The 27,689-nt window shown below is 43.8% G+C and overlaps 1 long non-coding RNA gene across 2 annotated transcripts; it reads right to left on the bottom strand.

Moving 5' to 3' along the window:
• Positions 1–9,298: 9,298 nt before the first annotated feature.
• On the bottom strand, positions 9,299–23,621 carry LOC127345886 (uncharacterized). 2 transcript variants are annotated; one of them, XR_007879107.2, is made up of 6 exons: positions 23,519–23,621; positions 22,526–23,430; positions 21,912–22,070; positions 21,641–21,824; positions 15,781–15,820; positions 9,299–9,496 (listed from the first exon to the last, which is right to left on the bottom strand). It is a non-coding gene; the product is annotated as an uncharacterized lncRNA (long non-coding RNA). The 2 variants fall into 2 exon arrangements; XR_007879106.2 differs by having other exon boundaries at positions 22,526–23,600.
• Positions 23,622–27,689: the final 4,068 nt, after the last annotated feature.

Below are 27,689 nucleotides of genomic sequence, written 5' to 3'. Positions count from 1 at the left end.
GTGGCAATCGTCGTCTTGGTCATATTGGAGTGAAACGCATGAAGAAACTCCATACCGATGGATTACTTGAATCACTTGACTTTGAGTCACTTGATAGATGCGAAGCATGTCTAATGGGTAAAATGACAAAGACTCCATTTTCTCAGAGTATGATGGAGCGAGCTACCGACTTATTGGAAATCATACATACGAGATGTATGTGGACCAATGAGCGTAGCATCGCGCGGTGGTTATCGTTATGTTCTAACCTTCACGGATGATCTGAGTAGATATGGGTATATCTATTTCATGAAACATAAATCCGAAACTTTCGAGAAGTTTAAGGAATTTCAAAGTGAAGTAGAAAATCAACGTAACAAGAAGATCAAATTTCTACGATCTGATCGTGGAGGTGAATATATGAGTTATGAGTTTGGCATGCATTTAAAGAAATGCGGAATACTTTCACAATTGACACCGCGGGAACACCTCAACGAAACGGTGTGTCCGAACGTCGTAATCGAACTCTCTTAGATATGGTTCGTAGTATGATGTCTCTTACTGATTTGCCGTTATCATTTTGGAGTTATGCATTAGAGACAGCCGCATTCACTTTAAATAGAGCACCATCAAAATCCGTAGAAACGACACCGTATGAATTATGGTTTAATAAGAAACCTAAGCTGTCGTTCTGAAAGTTTGGGGTTGCGAAGCCTATGTAAAGAAGTTACAACCGGACAAGCTAGAACCCAAAGCGGAGAAATGCGTCTTCATAGGATACCCTAAGGAAACTATAGGGTACACTTTCTATCACAAATCCGAAGGCAAAATCTTTGTTGCTAAGAACGGAACCTTTCTTGAGAAAGAATTTCTCACTAAAGAAGTGACTGGAAGAAAAGTAGAACTCGATGAGATTGATGAATCTATACTCGTTGATCGAGTAGCGCAGCATCGGAAGTTGTACCTGTACCGCCTACACCGGCAACAGAGGAAGCTAATGATAATGATCATGAAACTTCGAACGAGGAAACTACTGAACCTCGCAGATCGACAAGGGAACGTGCCACTCTTGATTGGTATGATCCTTGTCTAAATGTCATGATTGTAGATAACAATGATGAGGACCCTGCGACGTATGAAGAAGCGATGATGAGCCCAGATTCCAACAAATGGCAAGAAGCCATGAAATCCGAAATGGGATCCATGTATGATAACAAAGTATGGACTTTGGTAGACTTACCTGATAGCCGAAAGGCTGTCGAGAATCAATGGATCTTCAAGAGAAAAACAGATGCGGATGGTAATATTACTGTCTATAAAGCTCGACTTGTCGCAAAGGGTTTCCGACAAATTCAAGGAGTTGACTACGATGAGACTTTCTCACCTGTAGCGAAGCTAAAATCTGTGAGGATTTTGTTAGCAATAGCTGCATTTTTCGATTATGAGATTTGGCAGATGGATGTCAAAACGGCGTTCCTTAATGGAGATATTGAGGAAGAGTTGTATATGGTACAACCCAAAGGTTTTGTCGATCCTAAAAATGCTGACAAAGTATGCAAACTTCAGCGTTCAATCTATGGACTGAAGCAAGCATCAAGAAGTTGGAACCGACGCTTTGATAAGGTGATCAAAGACTTCGGGTTTATACAAAGTGTCATGGAGAGGCCTGTATTTACAAGAAAGTGAGTGGGAGCTCTGTAGCATTCCCGATATTATATGTAGATGACATATTATTGATCGGGAATGATATAGAACTATTAAGCGATGTTAAGGGTTATTTGAATAATAGTTTTTCAATGAAAGACCTTGGTGAAGCATCGTATATATTAGGCATCAAGATTTATAGAGATAGATCAAGACGCCTAATAGGGCTATCACAGAGTACATATCTGGACAAGATTCTAAAGAAGTTTAGAATGGACGAAAGTAAGAAAGGGTTCTTACCTATGTTACTGTGCAAGGTATTGAGTAAAACTCAAGGACCGGCTACGGCAGAAGAAAGAGAAAGGATGTGTAACATCCCCTATGCCTCGGCGATGGGATCTATCATGTATGCCATGCTATGTACTAGACCGGATATAGCACATGCCGTTAGTTTGACTAGCAGATATCAAAGTGATCCAGAATGGAACACCGGACAGCGGTCAAGAATATCCCGAAGTACTTGAAAAGAACTAAGGATATGTTTCTTTGTTATGGAGGTGACCAAGAGCTCGTTGTAAACGGTTACACCGATGCAAGTTGGAACACCGATCCCGATGACTCTAAGTCACAATGCAGGTACGTGTTTATATTGAATGGTGCTGCGAAGCTGGGCAAGCTCGAAGCGGTGCACGGTGGCGAAGTCTTCAACAGAATCGAGTACATAGCGGCTTCAGAGGCTTCATCGAAGCGGTATGGATGAAGAGGTTCATTGTAGAGCTCGGTGTGGTTCCTAGTGCATTGGACCCATTAATCATTTACTTGTGATAACATGGGTGCCATCGCCAATGCACAAGAGCCAAGGTCACACAAGAGGCTGAAGCATATCAAGCTGCGTTACCACTCGATTCGCGAGTACATCGAAGATGGAGAAGTAAAGATTTGCAAAGTACACACCGATCTGAATGTAGCAGATCCGTTGACTAAAGCTCTCCCTAGGGCAAAGCATGACCAACACCAGAATGCCATGGGTGTTAGGTATATTACAATGTAATCTAGATTATTGACTCTAGTGCAAGTGGGAGACTCGAAGGAGATATGCCCTAGAGGCAATAATAAAGTGGTTATTATTTATATCTTTATGTTTATGATAAATGTTTATATATCATGCTAGAATTGTATTAACCGAAACATTAGTACATGTGTGATATGTAGACAAACAAGAAGTCCCTAGTATGCCTCTTAAACTAGCTTGTTGATTAATGGATGATTAGTTTCATAATCATGAACATTGGATGTTATTAATAACAAGGTTATGTCATTGTGTGAATGATATAATGGACACACCCAATTAAGCGTAGCATAAGATCTCGTCATTAAGTTATTTGCTATAAGCTTTCGATACATAGTTACCTAGTCCTTATGACCATGAGATCATGTAAATCACTTATACCGGAAAGGTACTTTGATTACACCAAACACCACTGCGTAAATGGGTGGCTATAAAGGTGGGATTAAGTATCCTAAAGTATGAGTTGAGGCATATGGATCAACAGTGGGATTTGTCCATCCCGATGACGGATAGATATACTCTGGGCCCTCTCGGTGGAATGTCGTCTAATGTCTTGCAAGCATATGAATGAGTTCATAAGAGACCACATACCACGGTACGAGTAAAGAGTACTTGTCAGGAGACGAGGTTGAACAAGGTATAGAGTGATACCGAAGATCAAACCTCGGACAAGTAAAATATCGCGAGACAAAGGGAATTGGTAATATATGTGTATGGTTCATTCGATCACTAAAGTCATCGTTGAATATGTGGGAGCCATTATGGATCTCCAGATCCCGCTATTGGTTATTGGTCGGAGTGAGTACTCAACCATGTCCGCATAGTTCTCGAACCGTAGGGTGACACACTTAAAGTTGGATGTTGAAATGGTAGCACTTGAATTATGGAATGGAGTTCGAATATTTGTTCGGAGTCCCGGATGAGATCCCGGACATCACGAGGAGTTCCGGAATGGTCCGGAGAATAAGATTCATATATAGGATGTCATTTTATGTGAAATAAAATGTCGCGGAAGGTTCTATGGAAGGTTCTAGAAGGTTCTAGAAAAGTCCGGAAGAAACCACCAAGGAAGGTGGAGTCCACAAGGGACTCCACCTCCATGGCCGGCCAGCCCTTGATGGGGTGGAGTCCCAAGTGGACTCCACCATAGGGGGCCGGCCACCCCCCACATGGGAGGTGGGAATCCCACCTTTGGGTGGGAGTCCTAGTTGGGGTAGGTTTCCCCCTCCTATGGAAGGTTTTGGTTTCGGGTCTTATTCGAAGACTTGGACACCAACACTTGGGATCCACCTATATAATGAGGGGCCAAGGGAGGGGGCCGGCCACCCCAAGACCACAAGCTGGCCGCCCCCCATAGAGTGGCCGGCCACCCCTCCCAAACCCTAGCCAAGCTCCTCTCCTCCATATTGCCCGCATAGCTTAGCGAAGCTCCGCCGGACTTCTACACCGCCACCGACACCACGCCGTCGTGCTGTCGGATTCAAGAGGAGCTACTACTTCCGCTGCCCGCTGGAACGGGGAGGTGGACGTCGTCTTCATCAACAACCGAACGTGTGACCGAGTACGGAGGTGCTGCCCGTTCGTGGCGCCGGAACCGATCGTGATCAAGATCTTCTACGCGCTTTTGCAAGCGGCAAGTGATCGCCTACCGCAGCAACAAGAGCCTCATCTTGTAGGCTTTGGAATCTCTTCAAGGGTGAGACTCGATACCCCCTCGTTGCTACCGTCTTCTAGATTGCATCTTGGCTTGGATTGCATGTTCGCCGTAGGAAAATTTTTGTTTTCTATGCAACGTTATCCTACAATAATATGACAGCACGCGAAGGTTTCACATTGTTTGGATCGTTTTTTATTTTTTTATGCCCGTTTCAAACTATATTCAAAACGACGGGCATGAAAATCCTTTGCCCGGGGCTGAGGCTCGCTAAACTTGCACTAGATCTCTGATGAAATAGCATGTTATGAATCTAAAAATATTTTTTACAAAAAATCTGAGCAATATATCATGTACCTGTAGTTCAAATCTGGTCGGCCTCCTACCGATTCGGCAGGAATTTGTCTTTTTCAGGAGGGGTGGACGGAAAGGTTCCAGATACACCGGTTGATAAATTTTCCATCTTAGTTTGTATAGTATTTTTGAAAATTGTTTTGGTACCTATGTGAATCTTTAATTTGGTGGTTGCTTCAAAAAACATCGCGTTTTCGGCACCTCAAAAATGGAAAATGGTTTTTCCGTGCGATGAAATGGAAAACTTCCTCCTGCAATATCGTAAGACATCCCAATATGCACATGTGTGCATAATATGGGCACATTATCACAAATTATGCCGCGATTCTATCCATAACATTGGTCGTTTGACCTAAATGTCATGAAACCTCGAACATGATAGCTCATATTGTGAAGGATTTTTGTGATGTTCACAATTTTCCAACTTTAATATTTTTTCCTGCAACTATGACACCACACGAAGGTTTTACATTGTTTGGATCGTTCATTTTTTATAAGGTTCTTTGAGATATTTTATCCATAACATTGGTTGTTCTGTGTGAAAGCCATAAAACATCGGTATGATAGCTCATTTTTTAGAAGGTTCTTTGAGATATTTTAAATATTCCAAGTTTGATATTTTTCCAAGATAGAACTTATTTTTCTGAAAATTTTGATATATTATTTGTATTTTTCTGAATTATAATGATTTAGTTATGATATTTTGAAGATTAATGTGGTAAAATAGAAAATAGCAAAGCCGTCGGCACAGGGTTGAAATATGTGCTGACGGCTTTGCCGTCGTCACAGGCCTGACGACGTTATCTCGCCGTCAGGGCGGAGAGGCTGTGCTGACGGCACATACCTTCATGTGCCGATGGTTTACCTGTGCCGTCGGCTGACCTGCTGACCTGGCCGAAACGAGTCCTGTGCCGACGGTCCGGATATTTTGCCGTCGGCACAGGATCTGGCCGTCGGCACCTTAACTAGTTCCCATAGTGTGTTTGCAGCCCTACTGCCTACCACGTCCAAATCTTACTCGCCTGCAAACATTCGTTTTCATTTACCTTTGGGCCTTGCCTGCAAAACATTAAACATTTGTACTATTTAGTATTACAATAGTAGTAGTAGTTGGAAAGAATGCAGCTACTATTCTCCAAATGCTGCAGCTAGAAAAGTACCTAGTCACACACTCACAAGCGGTTTATGTTGCTAATTCGTTTTCGGCACTAACGTGACTACATTTTGGCAAAACTATATCTCCCTACACAAATACTGGAAAATAAACTCTGCTAGACAAATGTGAACTTTCTACCGCTAACCGCTTCCAAATCTTACTCACCTGCAGTATATAATACTCCCTTCGGTTCAAAATAATTGACTAAAAATAAATATATCTAACATGTTTTAGTGTCTAGAATTATTTTAAGCTGAAGGGAGTAACTAAATTTTTGCTCTTTTGACCTCTGCTAGAGTATACTTCAGAGTTAAAACAGAAATCACTAATGAGTGCAATGACTTGTATAGTCTAGGATGTTTACAATTTCTGCAAGGGAATTCGGTATTGTACCAGAAAGGCGAACTCAGTTTTTTTATCCTTAGTTTCAAAAGGCTGCTTTCAGTCTCGGAATTACACTTTTCATATTCGGTGCATATGCTGAAAAAAATTTAAAATATAAAAAAATTGAACAAAAAAATCATGCATATATTGACATTCTATATATATTCGAATGCCAAGTTTCTCGGCAAATCGACATTTTTTGTGTCCTATGTAAAAAAACAAGGAAATGTCTTATGGAGAGCTTATTTTTAGCACCAAACTTTACCTTTTTTTACACATGACATAAAAAATATCAATTTTTTGTGAAGCGACTTTGGGAACACAAGAACATCGAGATGTATGTGCAACATTTTTTTCAGAATCTTTTGACATTTTATAAGATGTTTAAAATTTATTTAAAAATTCAGAAGCATATGGAGGTGCAAAACCCCCCTATCCGAGTCTACTCATCCTAGTGATAAATTCTAGATAGATTAGGCCTACTGGCCCGATACGCCTGCCAGCACGTTACCAGTATCAACTGCTACCCCCGATACACCACAAGTAACCACTTAGTAGTGGTGCGCTATGTACTAGTGCGAGTTCTACTACGGCCCTCCTCCAAAACCGGACGTGAAGGTGAAGGTGATGGAGGAGGAGGAGCGGCTAGCGGGCGAGTACGGCGGCAACCAGACGAGGAGGAATGAGACAATACCGAGGTATCTAGGCTATCTCGCCTACATGATGAACAAGGCCTCGAAGGCCCACGCGACACTGCTGTGTTATGCCAAGGCCCTCATGCCGGAAGGGCTGTCGGAGAGGAAGAGTCCTTCAAGCTCGCATTGCATGCCTCAAGCACACCGCCACCTCCCAGTCCATGACCGTCGTGGGAATAGTGGTCCGACCCCCCCCCCCCCCCCCCTCCCCGCTGCATCGACATACCCCATGCCATCTTTCGCGCCAAACTAGCCATGGGAGCAGCCTCCCGCGCCTTCCACGACCGTTCCTTGTATGTCGTCCGGCAACGCGGACACCAAACTGGTTGTGGGATATACTGGTGATCATGGACCTCAACAAGGATAAAGACGCCGACAAATAGATTTAGGGTTGGGCCATTTTTTTTTCAATTTTTCCCTGCTTTTAACTATGTAAATTATTTTTCTATCAATAAATTTGTATAAACTACTTCGGTCAGCTGCTCGTGGTTAACTGACCGATCCATGCATGTGAATGGCGGTACCTAAGTTATTTTTATAGGAGTCCCCCCCCCCCCGACTCTGCCTCCTCTTCCCCCTGGGGCGACGGGGTGCCCCAGCCGTTGGTCGTTGCAGCCTTCCTCCGACGGCGGCGGCAGGGGTCGTCGGGCAAATCCCGGGCGACGGTCACCCGCGCCACGGAGTATGGTTCGGGCCCCTCTTCCTACATGTCGGCGGAGCACCTCGGGAGGTTCTGGTCCCCCGTGACTTCCCGCGACGGCCGCAGCGGGCGCCAGCGGTAGCTCGTCCTTGTTTGTTGGCGCTCCGAGCCCAGATTGGCTCGGTCGGGCCTAGATGGGTTCGAGGCTTCTAGCGGGCCAGGGCTTGTCTTTGGAAGAGAATCCTGAAGGTGGCGGTGGTGGTTGCCTATGGCGGTGGGCCATGGCAGTGGCAGAGGTGCGGGGTGGGATGGGCCGATTGGGTGAAAACCCTAGGTTGTTCTTCTCCTTGCCCTCTCCATGATCCCATCTGTCACCGGTGGAGGGACGGCTGGTTGCAGCGCGTTTCTTAGGAGTGGGCAATCTACGTCCGGTGTCTCCGCGTTGCCTCGGCCAGCCTGGGATGGTCGGAGGCATTGGGGCCTGACCTGAATAAAGGTGGCAGTCCTAGGGTTTCTCTTGTGTGAAGATGAATACATGCCCGAGGTCTGTCATTCTTGATCTGGCAAGAGTGTTGAGTCCCGGAAGGCTCCGCCGGGGAGTGCAACAGTCCACCTATTGCATGGAGTTTGCTGAATCGGGTGGTATTCGGTCATGCGCACCCATGTTTTCCGTTTGGTTTTGGAGGGAACTGCGCGAAGCTCTATTCTTACTTGCCATGAGGTGACATTTTGGTCCATGGTGACGTCAGAGGCGGAGAATATCATGATGGCCGGATTGGAGTACTAGCAATGGAGGTTTAAGTCTCTGCGCTGTTGAGGGATTTTCTTAGTGTTCCAGGCTTCGCAACAACAATATGAAAGTAGGGGCGGGAGCACATGTAAGTTCAAAGTCTTACCTTTCAGGTTAAAAATCCAAGATCTAGCCTTAATTGGTCGTGTCTGGCAATGATCATGTTGAAGGCATTATTTTGAAAGCGTGGACTATGTTCAGGGTGAAAACCAAAAATCTTTGATCGAGCGACGACGACACTTATTATATGTTGTTTCCTTCTTGGAGGCATCGCTTTTGGAGAGGCTGAAGTTCATGTGTTGTCTTGGCGGTGTTGCATGTTGTTGCAAGGGTTGGAATGTTGTTGCTGGACTTTTATTTTTGTTTCCTTTTCGTTGTGTGCATCTATACTGCCATTAGCGTATTGCGTTGTTGTGTGCATCTATACTGTTATTAGCGTATTGCGTTTAGTATTTTGATCTCATAGCTTATGGGTATGGGTAACTTTGGATTTGGGGTTTGAATAACCACCACCCTCCCCAACGGCAGCTTGACCATGGCGGCCCGATCTACGTGAACACAGAGAGAGTTCAAAATAACTAAATCCTCGAACCAGGTCCATTAACATACTTCACTAGTTCAGGAAACTAAAAGATTTACAAATGCGAACGAATAACACCAAATAAACACAAATATTGCAAGTCTAATAAGAAAGCAAAAATACACTCAAAATATATCTCTTGTTCAGAGAGGACTTGTGCCCCTCCAGCACTAACCAAGCAAGCTCAAGAAGGACCAGAGCAGTTCATTGTTTCACACTCCAGCACTCCAATATCACAACAGGTAACATCATTTTGCTCATTCACCCATACGAAAATAACCAGAGTTGTCATCAGAACAAAACACTTGCACATAAACCAATCTTGCAAATTGAACATGGAGGAATCAACCCTTCAACGGAACTTCAAGATTCATTCGTGCAAACGGAACAGGTAAGAGGTCATCAATGTAGGACAGCAACATCCCTACTGGGAACATGTTGCGTACATCTCGGATGATCAGCAGACGTTACATCAATGAATAACCAAACCTCCTCCCTCGAAAATGGTGAATCTCCATGGCTCCTCGAGCATGTCCAAACATAACTGGAAGCTGCATAGAGATAAATGCGAAGTTTCAGACTTTCAGGGACTTGATAAGACTATATATGGTTGAAATGTAAGGATTGTGCTTAGTATGAATCGAGTCAAAGTTTTGATTGAAAAGTATAATTCTCAGGTCATATCTGACGTTTCTCCTACTATTTAATCTTTACAGGCACCTAACACCCCTGCCTCGTAGACATTGCACAACCAAAGAGTTTTGACAGTGAACTTTATGGCATATGATTGTCATATATTCAAAAATAATACCCGGGCTATAGAAGATTATGATAAAATATCAAACAGAATCAAGACAAGTTGTCTTGCAAAAGTATGAGGTAAAGGTGTAACAGGAAGTCATGGAACTAGCTCTCAGTACAATTTTTTTCCTTCCAGATCCTTCTTTACAGAAGAGTGATACATCCCTTATAAGACCAAAGAGTTAAATTGTCTTGCCCCGGTCTAATGAGAAGTGTTAAAAAAACTTCAGATCGTCAGTGGCTTGGGTAATTAGTTAACAGTAAAACTCAACTAGCTAGGAGCCACCACACCGTTTTCGTGTCCTGGACCGTCCATCTGAGCATCTAACGGTCAGAAACAACGTAGTAGTACCGAATCGTTGCTGGGCACTTTTTACATTGCTTAATCGCGTCGAATGGGCCCGTGCCATTGTTGGGCTGCTACTCCACATATCAAGTTAGGAGTCACCTGGTTAATCGGGCCAGAAAACGGTGATATAGGTCAACTGGTTCGGCTCTTTGATAATTTTCCTGAGCGGTGTTAGCGCTAGACTAAAAGTCTAGGGAAAAAAATAACGAACGATGGCACCAAAGATGCAGCCAAGGCCAGATGGCACCCCTCAACCTTGTGGGATCCCCAACCTCGTTATTCCTTCTTTCATTGTTTTGGCCGCCGTTCTTCCATTCTTTACCATGTAATCTATTCCGCCACCGAAGATGCAGCCAAAGCCAGATGCCTATGGGTTGCCGATTCTCCTCTATTTTGGGTTAATTTGGAAGTGGTCGCTCAGATTCGTGGTTTCTTCTCCGATGACGGCGCCGGCGCAATTCGGATGGCGCGCAGGAAGCGGAGTGGGCTACCTCCATATGGGCCTACGGTTCTTCCATTCGCCGGCGAACCAGGCCCACCATCCGAGGAACGCCTCTCCTTTCATTTGTTTGGACGGCGTTGTAATCATGGCGTGCAAACTGAAATCGTCGGCGTGCTAATCATGGTGAAAATTTCGACCCTCTCTCTCCTGTAATAATGATGATTAATCCCAGTGTTATTGTCAGTTCTCTTCTGTCCTTGATACATATGTGCAACCAGCAATAGTCTTCCTTTACCCCATCTGTCTCGCCTTTGGACTTCCATTGTTTATTAGAGATGTTCCTTGCCTAGGGTTGCCTGGCATCCACCTTTTTTCCTGTAATTTCATCACATGAACACTAGGTAGAGCCACCACACCGTTTTCGTGTCCTGGACCGTCCATCTGAGCATCTAACGGTCAGAAACAACGTAGTAGTACCGAATCGTTGCTGGGCACTTTTTACATTGCTTAATCACGTCAAATGGGCCCGTGCCATTGTTGGGCTGCTACTCCACATATCAAGTTAGGAGTCACCTGGTTAATCGGGCCAGAAAACGGTGATATAGGCCAACTGGTTCGGCCCTTTGATAATTTTCCTGAGCGGTGTTAGCGCTAGACTAAAAGTCTAGGGAAAAAAATAACGAACGATGGCACCAAAGATGCAGCCAAGGCCAGATGGCACCCCTCAACCTCGTGGGATCCCCAACCTCGTTATTCCTTCTTTCCTTGTTTTGGCCGCCGTTCTTCCATTCTTTACCATGTAATCTATTCCGCCACCGAAGATGCAGCCAAAGCCAGATGCCTATGGGTTGCCGATTCTCCTCTATTTTGGGTTAATTTGGAAGTGGTCGCTCAGATTCGTGGTTTCTTCTCCGATGACGGCGCCGGCGCAATTCGGATGGCGCGCAGGAAGCGGAGTGGGCTACCTCCATATGGGCCTACGGTTCTTCCATTCGCCGGCGAACCAGGCCCACCATCCGAGGAACGCCTCTCCTTTCATTTGTTTGGACGGCGTTGTAATCATGGCGTGCAAACTGAAATCGTCGGCGTGCTAATCATGGTGAAAATTTCGACCCTCTCTCTCCTGTAATAATGGTGATTAATCCCAGTGTTATTGTCAGTTCTCTTCTGTCCTTGATACATATGTGCAACCAGCAATCGTCTTCCTTTACCCCATCTGTCTCGCCTTTGGACTTCCATTGTTTATTAGAGATGTTCCTTGCCTAGGGTTGCCTGGCATCCACCTTTTTTCCTGTAATTTCATCACATGAACACTAGGTAGTGAAATGATTTACTGTTATTTGTTTCAGGGATTGCTGTGCTCTTTCATCTGGGATTTTTATTTAGGGACTGCTCACAGCAATGTGTGTAACCTTCATTTGCAACCATGGCTGCCGGACAGGTACACTAACTCAGTAGCTCATGCAATTTTGCCGCTCTTTTGTTTACAGATCCATTGTTAATAATGGAAAGAATGCAATGTTACCCGGTGGAGTGAACCTACAAAAAAGAGTTGGGATTATTTAGAATATATCTCTCATCAATGATTATATTTGGGCTATATCCTTTGCATTTTGTTATTGGCTATGTATCATTACCAAGGGAAATCAGCTAACTGTGGAAGTTTTCACTTTTAGTTTCTTTTGATTATGGGCCACTTACCTGGTATAAGTATGGCAAATGGATAACCACATAATCGTTATCTCTACAGATTATCCACCATACCTTCCAGTTCGTATTAAGTTTTTGGCTTGGTTTGAGCACGGTGGATATTTCATCAGTCACCCTTGAGGAATTCTAGGATAAATTTTCTAGATGAAAGCTTTGCAGAACTCATAACAACAGTTCGATGATTTATCTTTTCATCCATATGTGTAAACAGTTGTGCCCTCTTACGTAATTGTATGTCTCATATCCAATTAATCTAATTTCGTAGTCTTTCTCAAGATCTAACAAACTGTTATGTTCCCACGCACTATCGTATCTTGATATGTTTTTTAAGAACTGCAATATTTTGAACAATGCTCCTAACACTAAAAAATGAAATGATGCCAAAATTTGTATATTCTTTGGTTTTCCAACCTATTGCGGGCATGTAATAGTGGATCATTATCCTGCTTCCATCTCAGCATAATCTTCAGGTATAATCTTAGGAAACGAATTTACGTTCAAATGTGCAAATGTGTCCGATTGTATAAATAGTGTATTAAGCCACTGTAAATTATATTCAGATAAGAGAGTATATAGCGATGGTATCTATGTAAGGGAAGCTTGACAGATGAGTAAGATCAGTGGTGGTGTATATATTCTTGCGCTACATTTATTAATCAGTTCTATAAATAGTTGTAATTTTCGTACCATTGTGTTTCATGCTGTCTATTAATATTCTCCAGAATCTTTCTTGTACAGTTGTCGCTGTCAATTTCGTTTTAGTCTTGCGAACACATTTCCGGGATCAGAGTACATATTTATCCAGTTATTTTATTAGAGAAATCATTTTTTTTGTTTCTCTGACAAAACTTAAGTTTGTATTACAAATTTCAATGATATTACAAATCCAATAATCTAGGTATATTTATGATTAAAAGCGATTTTATTGTTGTAGTCTTCTCTTTCTTGGCCCTTACAAAATGCAGAGTTCTGGCAGAGATATCAATCGCGCTACATTTATTAATCAGTTCTATAAATAGTTGTAATTTCCGTACCATTGTGTTTCATGCTGTCTATTAATATTTTCCAGAATCTTTCTTGTACAGTTGTCGCTGTCAATTTCGTTTTAGTCTTGCAAACACATTTCCTGGATCAGAGGACATATTTATACAGTTATTTTATTAGGGAAATCATGTTTTTTGTTTCTTTGACAAAACTTCAGTTTGTATTACAAATTTCAATGATATTACAAATCCAATAATCTAGGTATATTTATGATTAACAGCTCAAAGAAGCAATGAAGTAAATCGTTGTTATTGTTGTAGAATCTTCCATTTCTTGGCCCTTATAAAATGCAGAGTTCGACATATCAATGGCTTTGGATGCAAAAACAATATAACAACCTGTCAGCTGTATAAAGTCGCAATTTTCGATAGGAGTAATTTGTAAGTCTTTGTCTTGACACATCATTGGATGGCTCAAATTGTCATGTGTAAGGTCGAGAAAATCTTTCATGTTGATCATATCGATGATGCTGGTCTTGCCATTTGTTGATTAATTCTGCACATAACGATTGCGATAAAAAGCCTGTTTTATTTTTCTCTTATTTTGGTAAGATCAAATTGCAGCTTCGACATGTAGAATCAATTACGTCTCATGCTATCATTATTTTTGTAAAAAATGTCCCACATATGTCCAGACATGGTATGAATTCCTATCAATTTCAATGTTATTTTTTTATCATTCTCTAATTCTCTCTTAGGATGCATTGCACATTGTTCCTCTCGCATGCAACTACGAAAAACATCCACCTATGTTACTAATTATCTTAAAAGAATATTTTCTACTGCCTTTGGTACAGAAATGGAAGATTGCATTGACTACTGTATCGCGTACTTAGGTATAAATCATATGATTTAACATGATAGGGCTTCAATTAGATGAGTTCATATGGCCGGGTATCTTCCATTCTATAATATGATGATTGTTTATTCAACTGCTCTTTTGCTCGAGTTATTGAAAACTTGCATTTGGTTTCTTCTTCTAGCAAATGTGTGCGGGGTTGCAGAAAAGAAATACCATTTTCCTATCCTGGATGCATCATATGGTTTGTTGACCGTTGATGGCTTGTTCTGCACTATCTGTTTGATCAAATGCAGCCCTGCCAAGGGTATTTTTCCGCTTGCTAAGGTAATAGTAATATATTCCAGTAATTCTGTGGACAAATTGTAAATTAATTGCTAAATGTCCAAATTCTATTGAACATTTATATAAGTTTTTTTTAGTATGGACGGGCGCGGCAAAGCGCGCCTTCATGGTCTAGTGAAGACATGAAAATAGATACTACAAGGTTGACGTTGAAGTTATACAGGAAAACATATATCTGAAATGGATGTATAAAATCAACTGGTACAACTGTGGCAAGTAAGGAGAATGATAACTTTGATCAAAGGAGGAGGAAGGAGAGTATTCTAGTGGTTTGTTTCCCTTTTTACTTTTCAGCACCGGAAATGGGAACTTCTACCATAGTTCCAGACCCTAATTGATGAGAACATCTCCAATTATTTGAGCATGTATGTGCAGATAGCAATATAAGCAGCAGGCATAGTGTAGAAAATTAACTATGGATGATTGCTAAATGCTACTACCTCCTTTGAAAATATAAGCCTTTTTAGAAAGCTAATTTAACTTTCTAAAAAGGCATATATTTTGGAACGGAGGTAATAAGATGTTCTCTGCATTGCATAGTACTAAGATTGACCATTCAAGTTAATCCAGACAGTAAGCCATCTCGCAAAACTGTATAGAAAATCTAGCACTCTTTTGTATTATACTAACTCCATCCCAAAGCTTAAGGCTTATATTTTTTTTAAAGTCAAATCTACATTTAGTATTTTGATTTGTTTAAAATTCTAGAAAATAGTACAAACTTTGGAAACTCATATCAAATCAGAAAAATACCAATAACATATCAAACTATTTAGAAAAATAATCTCTATCCATTGAAAATACAATATCAAATTTTTAATAAAAATAAAAATTTCATTATTTAGTATTTAATAATTATGACTTTTGTTTTATCCAAAATCCAAGAAAATACAATAATTAGTAAAATCTATCAACAAATATGATATTTCGTAGATACCATATGAAAATGTATTTCATTATCTATCTAATGATATTTAATATGTATTTTACATGTTAATGATTTTTGGTAAAAACTTAGTCAAACTTGGCATAGTTTGACTTTCTAAAAATAATATAAGCCTTAAGCTTTGGGATGGAGGTAGTAAGATTTATCCGGGACAGATGATGACCCCTGTACGTAAACTTGAACTCAAATATCTTTGTTCCATTTTAATAAAACCGTTAACAAAAGTGCAATAAAAATAGGTTCTGAAACCAGGCTGCCTACTTCGTAAGCCTGTGTATATTCCGAAATCACAATAGAGACACCTATAGAGAGAAAACATATAGATAAGGCTGCAAACTTCCTGCATGCAATTCTAAATAACAAAATATATAGTAGAAGCAACAGTCCCGGATCTTCTTACCTCTATTTGGTGTTGAAACCCGTACATACAAAGTTAAAACCTGGAAAACAAATATAAAAAACCATTATTTAATCAGGGAGGACCTTTCAGAGGTAAATGGAAACATTCATTGACTTGGCTAGCAATCTTAAAAAAGGAAATTTATTTTGATAAATAAGACCATCTATTAAACTAACATGCAGTTTTTATCTCAATATCGTGAAGTTCCTGATATTTACTGATATAATATGATAAAGTACTCGGTTACTTCTGTGACAAACCTAATAGACAAAGCAGTCCACGTTATATAAATGCATATACATTGTATACTGGATGCAAACGAGAGATCAGGAAATGAAGAATATTCAAGACACAAAACACATGAGGATTCACTGAAGAAACAAACATTTACATATTAGTTTACATGACTATGAGCGGGATATGAATGATGGATTCGCAAAAAAAAAAAGATATGAATGATAGCAAATTTAATCAAAATGGGGAGCATCGACGAGAATGGTTGTTTGGACGAGTAGAAACCAAAGAGCATTCACAAGAGTATAGATTAGTATAGATTCAGCAGTCAGGGAGTATGCACACTTGTAAGTTCAGAAGTACTCACTGAATATATTGTGATTATTCATAATCTGTGATTCAGTTGAAATAAAATATATCCAGAAAAGTTATGGATAATGCTAGCCTTTTAAAAACATAATAACTGTTAGGGCAATATGCTTGATGTATTACCAGGGGGCCAAAGGCCACAATATATAGTACATGTACAGGTGCAAATATGCAGGAAGCCCCCTAACATATGGGAAACTATAATATACATATATATACATCTAACACCCCCTCTCAAACTCATGGTGGATCCACAACACTGAGTTTGGAGAGTAAGAAGTCATGCTGCGCTCAAGTATGTGCCTTTGTAAAGAAATCCGCCAACTGCAAATTTGAAGGCACATAATGAACCGCAACAACCTCATCCTGCACCTGAGCACGTGTATAAAAAGCATCAACACCAATATGCTTGGTCAGCTCATGCTTGACCGGATTACGTGCAATACTGATAGCACATGTACAGTCAGACAAAAGTGGAGTGGGTGTCGTAACAGAGACCCCAAAATCTGCAAGCAACCACTGTAACCAGGTCACCTCAGCAATCAACAAAGTCATAGCCCGCAACTCAGCCTCAACACTCGAACGTGAAACTGTGACCTATTTTTTCGTCTTCCAAGCAACAAGCGAACCACCAAGAAACACACAGTAAGAAGAAAGTGAACGACGATCCGTAGGGTCACTCGCCCACGTAGCATCCGAGTAGCACTAAAGCTGGAGAGAGCTGGAACGAGAAAAGAAAAGGAGACGAGACGAGTGATCGTGCCACGAAGATAACGAAGAACACGAATGCCACGAAGATAACGAAGAACACGAAGGAGATGACTGTAGTGAACAGTGGTAGGAGCTGAGACAAACTGACTCAGAATATGAACATGATAAGAAATATCAGGACGAGTGACAGCAAGATAAACAAGACACCCAACAAGATGGCGATAACGAGTGGGATCGGGAAGAGGATCACCATCAGTAGGACGAAGCTTAACATTAAGCTCCATAGGAGTATCAACCGTGCGCTCATCCCCAAGAGCAGCACGGGCAAGAAGATCCTGAATATACTTTTCCTGAGAGATAGAAAAGCCATTAGAAGTGGAAGAGACCTCAATGCCAAAAAAATAGCGAAGAGGACCAAGATCAGTCATAAGAAACTGATCTCGAAGATGAGCCTTGACAAAGGCAATATACTAAGGATCATCACCAGTAATGATCATATCATCAACATAGAGAAGAAGAAGAGTGCGACCACGAGAAGAAGTGTGAACGAAAAGTGCTGGATCATGAAAACTAGGAGTGAAACCAGCAACAGTCACCAAAGAGGCGAAATGCTGAAACAAGGCACGAGGGGCATGTTTGAGACCATAGAGAGAACGTCGAAGACGACAAACCATCCCATCAGGAACAGAATACCCAGGAGGAGGCTGCATGTAAACCTCCTCACTCAACTCGCCATTAAGAAAGGCGTTCTGAACATCAAGCTGGGACACAGACCAGCGTCGAACAGAAGCAACAATAAGAAGAGTACGCACAGTGGTCATATGAGCCACAGGGGCAAAAGTCTCATCATAGTCACGGCTGTGCTCCTGCTGAAAGCCACGAGACACAAGACGCGCTTTATAGCGCTCAAGAGATCCATCGGAGCAGGTCTTAATTTTATAGACCCACTTACACGTGATATGACGAACACTAGAAGGGGGAGAAACAAGATCCCAGGTGTCAGTGCGCTCAAGCGCAGCGATCTCCTCAGCCATGGCAAGCTGCCATTCAGGATGACGCTCGACATCCCGATAAGAAGTCGGCTCAGAAACTACAGAGAGATCATACTGACTAAGGGAGTAACGGGCTGGAGGATGACGCTGACGAACAGGCCATGAAGGAGGGAGCTCATCGGCAAAAGACAACTCATCAGAAGAAGAGGAAGAAGGGACAGCATCGAAAGGATCCGAAGCCGGAGAACGGGGAGTACTAGGGGAACTAGACGGAGGAGAGGATGGCGCCGAAGCCGAAGGAGGCGCATCAGAACTAGGAGGAGGAGAAGGGATAGCAGGGGGTGCATCCGGAAAAAGAAGAAAAGAGATATCATCCACCGGGTAAGTACCCGAGGTGGGGCGGGGATAGAAGGGGCGCGTCTCATCAAACGTGACGTCACGAGAGATGCGCATCCGACGACCAACAGGGTCCCAACAGCGATAGCCCTTATGCTCATCACTGTATCCGAGAAAAACACACTCAACAGACTGAGCGATTAGCTTGGTGCGTTCGCGAGGAGGGAGAAGGACATAGCAAACGCAACCAAATAAACGAAGAGTCGAGTAATCGGGAGAGCGACCAGAAAGACGCTCGAGAGGAATGCCACCTTGAAGGGCAGCGGAAGGCTGAATGTTAATGAGGTAAGTCGACGTAGCGACAGCCTCAGCCCAGAAATGCGGCGGAAGAGAGGAAGCAATCATCAAAGCACGGGTAGTCTGAAGAATATGACGATGCTTACGCTCGGCGACACCATTTTGAGCATGGGCGCCGGGACACGAGAACTAAGCAAGGGTGCCATGCTCAGCAAGAACACCACGCAAGTGCTGGGAGGTATACGCTCCCGCAGAATCAGCACGAAACACACAAATAGGCTTGGAATACTGAGTACGAACCATGGCTTCAAAGCGCTGATAAATAGAGAGCACCTCACTGCGAGAGTGCATAAGAAACAACCAGGTGTACCGCGAAAAATCATCAATAAACAAAATATAGTATCGATGACCCTCTTTCGAAGGAAAGGGAGCCGGACCCCAAACATCTGAATGAACTAAATCAAAATGTTGCTGAGATACAGACGCACTAGTAGGATAGGGAAGCTGAATCTGTTAGCCTAACCTACAACCCTGACACGAATGCAAAGACACGTCTCCTGAGACACAGACCCCAGAAGACCACTATGAACTAATGACGATAAACGGGAGCCACAGAGGTGACCCAGCCGATGATGTCGCTGCTGAAAAGATCCAGTGACAGAAGCAACAACCGCAGGAGACCTAGCAGATGAAGTGTCAGCAGGAGGAATGCGAAGCCAGTCTAACTCCCTGAGCCCCGGGGACTCAAGGCTGCGAGGGCCAGCTCCAACCAGGGCCTGTGTACGACAGTCCTGAACAGCACAAGAATCAGCGTCAAGAATGACGCGACATCCAGAATCAGTAAGCTGACTAGCAGAAAACAGGTTCATCTTAAGACTAGGAACATGAGAAACATCAGGAACAGAAAAAAGAAGAAGTAGAAAGGGTGCCTCGACTGGAAACCGAAAGAGAGGTACCATCAGCCATGATAACACAGACAGGAGAAACAAGAGAGCGAAGAGCAGAGAGAATACAAGACGCAGAAGTCATATGAAAAGAAGCTCCAGAATCCAGATACCACGGGGATGACGTACCTGACTGTGTAGAAGGTGGTGCTCGCGCGGTGTCAGAAGAGCCAGGCACAGAACCAGCAATACCCGTCGAGGAAGAGCCTGTAACAGCGAGTAGACCACGAAGACCACGGATAATATCCTGATCAGATAGCGCAACAGCAGAAGATCCTGAAGAACCACCCTGCCGACGAGTATAGTGCCGCTGACGTAAGCTGGGATCCCTCTGCCAGCAGCTAGAGACAGTGTGGCCAGACCTGCCACAGTAGGTGCAGGGAGGTGATGTCGTACCACGAGGCTGCTGAGGCTGACTCTGGCCCTGGACTGGAGGAGTAGAGAGTATCGGCGGTGCTAGAGACCGCAACGAAGCCGGCGGCGTAGGAGGTCCACAAGCAGACGGCACAGGAGGGCCACGAGCAGCAAATACAGAGGGAACCTCAAGAAGACCAGCACCACGAAGACGAGTCTCCTCAGCACGAAGCTCAGCCAGTACCTCAGAGAGAGGAACACGACCACGGGCAAGCAGCTGGGCACGGTGCGGCTCAAACTCCTTATGGAGCCGCGATAAGAACTCAAAAACGCGCTAAAACTCCAGATCTGCGCGCACAGTCAGACAGCAGGGACAGGTGGCACACACAACTGTACGAAGAGAATCAAGCTGACGCCAAATAGCAGCACTCCGAGTGTACGTAGAACTCATCAATAGTAGAATCACCCTGCTGAAGGGCATGTTCCTGGCGGACCACAGAGAGGTAAAGAGCATCCCTAAACGGCTGATAGCGCTGACGAAGAAAAGCCCACTGAGCAGCAGCAGTGGGAAGACCGAGCATACTGAGGCAAAACACTGGAGGTGAGAACAACAACAGCACGAGCATCCTCATCGATCCACTGAGTGTAGTCAGTCAGATCCAGCCGGTAATTCGCAACGGCAGTAGAGTGGTCCTGGACCTTTCGGTCATAATCAGCCAGAGCAGTATCATCAGAACTCGTGGCTGCATCCTTATCCGCCTGAGTAGCATCAGGGGCAAGGGCAACGGGGGTCGGTGCAGTAGGCGCCGTAGGAGCAACGGGGCGCGGCGGACAGGAGACCTCGCCAGAAAGCACACCCCAAAGACGAAGACCGCGCATGTGGACGCGCATGAAGGCAAGGAAATCAGGGTAATTCGCGCCATCAAAGATCACCGAGCAGCGAGTAATCGCAACATAGCCCGACGAGGAAGACATCTCTCTTTCTTTCTTTTTTTCGTTTTTTTTTTCAGAACCAGATCGAATCGGGATCAAACCCGATGGAAACTCTGCGTGCGAGACGGCGGAGGAAACGCGTGAAGCCTCCGGCCGGGGAAGGAGAGGGCGGCGGAGCGGGCCGGCGGCGGAGCGGGCCGGCGGCGGAGCGGATGGCCGACGGCGGGACGGACGGCAGCGGCGAGCCCGGGGGCGGGAGCGGCCGGGGGTGGACGGCTGGGCCGGGAAGAGGAGAGTAGGCCGGGGGCGGACGACCTGGGGGCGGGAGGCGGTCGGGAAGAGAAGGAGCCGGCCTGGAGGACGGCCGGCGGCGAACCGGGAGCGGCGACCGGAGGGGCGGTGGCCGGAGGAGCGGCGAGCCGGGAGGCGATGGCCGGGACGAGACGAGCGGCAACTACGGCCGGGGCAAACATATAGACTAGAGGACCAAGTTTTGCCCTGATACCATGTTAGGGCAATATGCTTGATGTATTACCAGGGGGGCAAAGGCCACAATATATAGTACATGTACAGGTGCAAATATGCAGGAAGCCCTCTAACATATGGGGAAACTATAATATACAGATATATACATCTAACAATAATAAACTGTAGAGATAGAAGCATGATGAGTGTCGAAAGTTAACTCACAGCCAAAACATGAAATCTTATGGATCTGAATTCTCTCCAGTGGTACGCCAAAGACATTTAAAATCTCCAAGATCGCGACAACCATCTCATCTATCTCTTGACATTTGATTTCAACTAATTCAAGATAATCAGATGCAACTGATTGTTCAATTGGACTGTATCTTCTCACTGATTTTTTGGGTACCTATAGCAAACAGATACTTTACAAATATATGAATTATAGATGGAGAATTTAATAACACATAGCTATGCATCTACAAAAATATATTACCACCACTGGAAGTTGAAGAGAAAGCTTCTCTAGAATTGGCGAGTGTTGGAGAAACCAAATTAATGCACTGAGGTCATCAGTCGCAAACCATTCATCCAGAACCAAAGTCTTTAACTTGCTAAATGTAGGGCACCACTTTATGTCCCTTTTGAAAACAATCTACGAAAGAAGGGAGTAATGTCAGATAAGAAATATGCTACGGAGTATCATATTATAACGACTATATTTGGTTTGTAGAGATTTAAAAGGCAAGAGTGATCACATGTAATGGAAAAAAAATCTATAAGTTATATTTTCTCCATATGTACATCTCATTTACAAAAACATATCCTTATATTCATCAGCCTGGATAAGCAGCCAAAGTTAGTATCACTCAACAATTATGATCAATCATATATAGTTTTCAAAGTTGGATATCCCAGAAGAAGTATAAAGCACTCTTTGAGTCATAGCATAGCATAACCATCATAAATGGATGTCATGCAGGTAAATGTACAGGTCACATGTGAAGTCATAAATTTAATTACATTGTAAAGATGGACAAGTTTACTGCACAGTTAACTGTTCGGTAGGAACATCATTAGAAGTCAAGAGAAAGCAGTTGCAAAACATACCACAGCAGGTTCAGATGATAACTCCAAGGATGTAGCTTGCAATAAACCTTGAAGGATCACAGAGTGCCCATTTATGATCATCACAACCACCAGGTTCGCCCTCCTCACAACGATCACAAGATTCACACCCAAGCCTGACGATTGCTGTTACCAAGGATGGCATGCTTTCAAGCAATGGAGTCCTACTCGGAATATAGTCCAGTTCCAACGAAACAATATTGGGTAAAGATAATCGGGTCCGGTGATTATCATAAAATATGCAGGAACTCATCCGCAGATGTTTCAAAGATGATGATGAAATTTAATCAGAATTTGCAAAGCAACACTCCATTTTAAGATCAACTAGCAATGGACAGCCCGAAAAATCAAGAACTCTTTCGTTGGTAGTTACACCGTCAAGCACTAACACTGATGTGCTGGGAGAAGAGAGGTGTGTTAGGTAGCCAAAAAAGGTCGTCGAATCCAAGACAGAACCTGAGTACCCTGACTTGGAGGCACAAAGCACGACTGATCCAGCCGTTCACGGTACGCTCGTTGGCGGCCAGGAACACAGCAGAATACACCTCGGTCTCGACGAGAAGAAAATTGCATGACTCCAGAGGCGCTCCGTGGCGACGTAGCAGAAGCAGGTGGTCCACGAACTGGTTGAACCTGTCCGCGCTCCTAATAAACCGGTCGAAAGTGGTAAAGCTGATGGCCGGAGCAGACCTCCAGAGGTGGCCCGAGCGCTGGCCGAGCACGCACGTCCGCACCGCGTCATGTGCCGGCATGAGCGACAGCAAGTGGTGGAAAACGCCCTCTGGGAGGTCGCTGATGCGTCCACCTCGCTCTCCGCAGGTGTCTCTTGCTCGTTCCTGGGCCGCTTGTGAGGGAGCATTTCGTCGAACGGGCGGCGTGCGTTCATGCTGTGGGGCACCAAAAGTAGAGCGCTGAGAGAGAGAAACCGCCGCGAGTGGAACGGAAGAAAAAAGGAAGGAAGGCACCCGCCGTCACCTGCGTCACCGTCTTGGTCCCCGCCGCTCCGCTCGCCGTGGAGGTGGAAGAAGGCTCACTGGCGGGAGTGCCTAATTCCCGCTTTAAGCGGGAGCGAAGGTTCCTCCCGCTGATGCCTTGTGTCCATGGGCCGCACTGACACAGCCCAGTTAAAAGGTACGTTTTTCGTTTTTGTTTTCTTTTTTTTTTTATTTTTTCTTTTGACTTTCTTTTTCAATATCTGAAGTTTTAAAATATCTAATATTTCTGGAAATTGAACTATTTATTGTTAAAACTTGATTTTTTTGAAATGAACATTTTTGTTTGACTATTTTAAAATTTGAACATTTTTAAAAAATGAACATTTTTCCGTTCGAACATTTTTCTGTTCGAACATTTTAAACTTTGAACATTTTTTAGTTTGAACATTTTTTTATTAGAACTTTTTAAAATTTTGAATAGTTTAAATTTGAATATTCTAAAATTTGAACATTTTTTAAGTTTGAACATTTTTAAATTTGAACGTTTTTTATTTACCATTTTTAAATTTAGTAAAATGTTAAAAACAAGAAACAGAAAAGAGCAAAAACAGAAAATAAAAATCTGGTGAACTTGAAAAAACGGAAGAAACCCACTGAATCAGGAAAACCGGACTGCTTCTGGAAAACCGGCAGAACCAGAAATAACCGTCTGAAAATCCACCTATTGCTGTCGCTAAATGGGCCGGCCCAACTGCCGATCGCTTCAGGCGGGAGCGATTCGCTCCCGCAATGAGCGATGAATAGGTTTGGCCCTCACTGGCCCAGGTTTCTAGGTGCTCCATCCGAATCGGGTAGTGTTAGTTCCGTCCCCATGAAAACTAGGCCCGAGGCAATATAAGCCCAACATAATAACCCGTCCAACCTAAAAAAAAAACGACATCATCCAAATGCTTTTTTTAGGGAAAATACCTATGAGCCAACATAAATTACATCGTTTATAATTTTATCAAGAAGAAAACTAGTTGCCTTATCTATCTATATTTATACCTAATAATAAAGGGAAAAAAGCTTTTTATTCTTCCGTTTTTTCTTACCCTGTAGTGGTATCGTTACGACAGATGTCATGGGGTGTTTGAAGTCAAGTGGTTGAGGCCCAATGGACTACGGCGGATTCCAGGTACGTGGATGAGCACAAGCCACACGGCAACGTACCTAGGTTCGGGACCCTCATGTGGAGGTAACACACCTACTCTTGCTAGATTTGTATATGAGATATAGGAGTTACAATGGTGCTACTTGAGCTGTGGCCGACTGATGGAGGTAGAAGATGACTTTGCTCCCTCCATCCAACTATATGTATGGTGTGTGATATGATCGATGCCCCTGGAGGGGAACTACTAGGCCTTATATATGGCCTCTACTTTACACAAGGGAAACCCTAACGGTAACATGGAGCGTCGGCTTCTCCGGCTGGAGGCACTCCTTCCTGAGGCCCAGCGGGGCCCGTAGAGTGTGTTGTCTTGTCTCCTGGTACTTCTCGAGGCCAAGCCACAGCCGGCCTAGGTACTTCCTCAGCCGACCAGGGCCACGGCTCAGCCGGCTGGCTAATAGCGGTTGACGGGCTTGATGATTCCTCAGCAAATACGCCAAAAAAATCTTGATACGTTGGGACTCCAAGTGCAGAGTGTTGTATCAAGGAAGTATCTTTCCCGTAAGGGTGACTCGAGGGTTTATATCGAACTCTCAGGGAACTGGATGGAAAAGTATTCTCTTCTCTCTTCTTCAAGTAATCCCGCAAGTAAAATAAATGCCTTGTGTCCCCAACTCCACCGTGTGGTTGTCAACCACAAGGTTTCGCGTAAGTAAATAACACAAGTAGTAATAAAACAAGTAGAAACTAAACTAGATAAAATAACTAAGTAAAAATTGTAAAAGAGATTGATTGTTTTTGGTGTTTTGGATGCAAATAAGAAAGATAAATGTTTTTTGTATTTTTGGAATAAAATAGTGCAGGAAATAGAAAACAATGTAAATGCAATATAAATGTGTTTCTTATGATAAAAAGTGGACTGGGGTTCATGGGTTAACTTGCCTATATGAAAGTACAAATAATATTATATATAAGATCAGAATTATTATGGGCATCACGTCCTAACATAGAGATGATGCAACACATTTCTCTTATGCTCCACAAGAATGAAACTTCATCAATCTTGTATTAAGAATTAACAGAGCATAGCAATACGTACTTTGACATGAAATTTGAATATCAAATATGCTATCATGCACTTTCTCCCTAGTGAGGTAGCAGAAGAATGGCAAAGCCATAATAGCTCTTGAACATATTGTCACTATCCAATCACTAAAACCTTCTACTCCATCTAACACACACACATCACTCCACACAGGCTCTTGCATAGATGTTGGATCAGAACATAAGCTTAAGAATGGGGTACATAATATGCATCTATCAATACATCTCACAAATATAATAAGATCAGATCTCAACAATATCATAGAACAAGAATCCACCACATAGGTATTACAAATACGGTCATAATCATGATAGGCAGCTCATATATTACTATGTACTATGAAGAACATGAAAGAAATAAATCAAGCTACTACCACAAACCTCTTGATCATGGTGATGATGATGCAAACATTGGAAAGGTGGAGATCCCTCGGCGGTGATCCCGGCGGAGTTTCCCCCTCCAATCTTCTCTGCAGCAGCCTCCGTTTTGGTGTTTCTGTCTTTAGTGGCGCTCTCCTCCCGAGAAATCTTCGGAGCCATATATATATAGGGGTTTTTAGGGCAAAACAAGTTGATTCGCGAAAGAATTAGGGCAAACGGACGGTCGAGGGCTGAACGGAGGTGGGTGGCGCAGCCAGAAGTCTGGCCGCGCCACCTGGCTCGTTTGGCCCTTGGGCCTCTCCAGGTGTGCTCCAAAAGTCCATTGTGTTCCTCCTAGTGAAAAAATGATGCTCTAAAAATCTCAGGTGAATTTGACTCCGTATAGGTCCCTGAAAGTGAAAAATACGTGAAACAGGGTTTTCCTGTTCTGTAGGGTTACAAACCAAATAAAGGGGATCATTGGTAAATCCTCATAAATCAATGTAAAATATGGTATTATCATCATATATGTTGCAAATATTTGGAAATTTAACATGATAAAGGATAAAGTTTATGTATGTATTTTACATGCATCACCGACACACAATCATCACCTCGCCTTTAGTATACCGAGGGTCACCCCCGACATTAGCCCCTAAAGCTGTTGAGGTCCTACGTGTCGAAGTGCCTTGGCAGGTCCTCCCCCTTCAAACTTGTCCTTTTTTTTGTTCACGAGATCCTTGGGATCCAGCTGGTTAACCTTTCGTTGGTCGGTTGCGGAAATCCGACAATGGCCGACCCTCTCTTGGCCGGATTGCGAACGTTTGGTTGTAGTTGGCTTTCCGTTGGCTGGATGTGAAAATTCCGGCCACAACTCACCATGTTCTCTTTTCTTATGTCAGCTATGGATCAGCCAGTTGAACTCCTAGTACTGTTGGTCCGGCTGATCGAACGGTTTTCGTCGGCTCGGTCTTTGATGCGTCCGGCTTGCGCCACGTGGTGGCCAAGTGGGAGTTTGCCGCTCCTTGTTCCTTGCGGGCATGATGGTGCTTGATAGATTTTTTGGCCAGGGCCTAGATGCGGTCACATCGGGCAGGCCTCTGGATCTTCTGTGTCCCAAGCGATGGCTGTGCTTTGTAAGGTGCGACCGTGGGTGTCATTTCTGCCCGAAAAAGTGGCAACGGCTGGATCGTGGGCGTAACCGACCCCACGATCTCTGCCATGATCCCACTTGTCCCTCCATAAATAGGAGGGGAGAGAAGTAGAGGAGCTCTCCGGCCCCTTTTTCCCCATTCACTACTTCGTCTTCCTCACGCGCTCCGCCGCCCACCGACACCGCGCGGGACAATAGCAGCCACAGGGTGCCATCACTCGACCGCGATGCCGAGCTCTTCATATCCTTAGTTCATGCCACCGCCATCACCGGAGGTGTTGTGAGATGGGTCGTTCATCACCGTGGCGGAAATCAACCGGCTGAAGCGGATGAGGCGCATCCTAGACGGGTTGGAATGCTGCCTCCCCGCCGTCGGGATAGCGCCAACAACGGAGGACAACGGATCAGTTTTCTTCCTCGCGCACTTTGAGAACGGATTTAGAC

The sequence above is a fragment of the Lolium perenne genome, chromosome 1, assembly GCF_019359855.2.
Source record: "Lolium perenne isolate Kyuss_39 chromosome 1, Kyuss_2.0, whole genome shotgun sequence".
In the NCBI taxonomy this organism is placed as follows: domain Eukaryota; kingdom Viridiplantae; phylum Streptophyta; class Magnoliopsida; order Poales; family Poaceae; genus Lolium; species Lolium perenne.
This window is presented reverse-complemented; position numbering and strand designations above follow the sequence as displayed.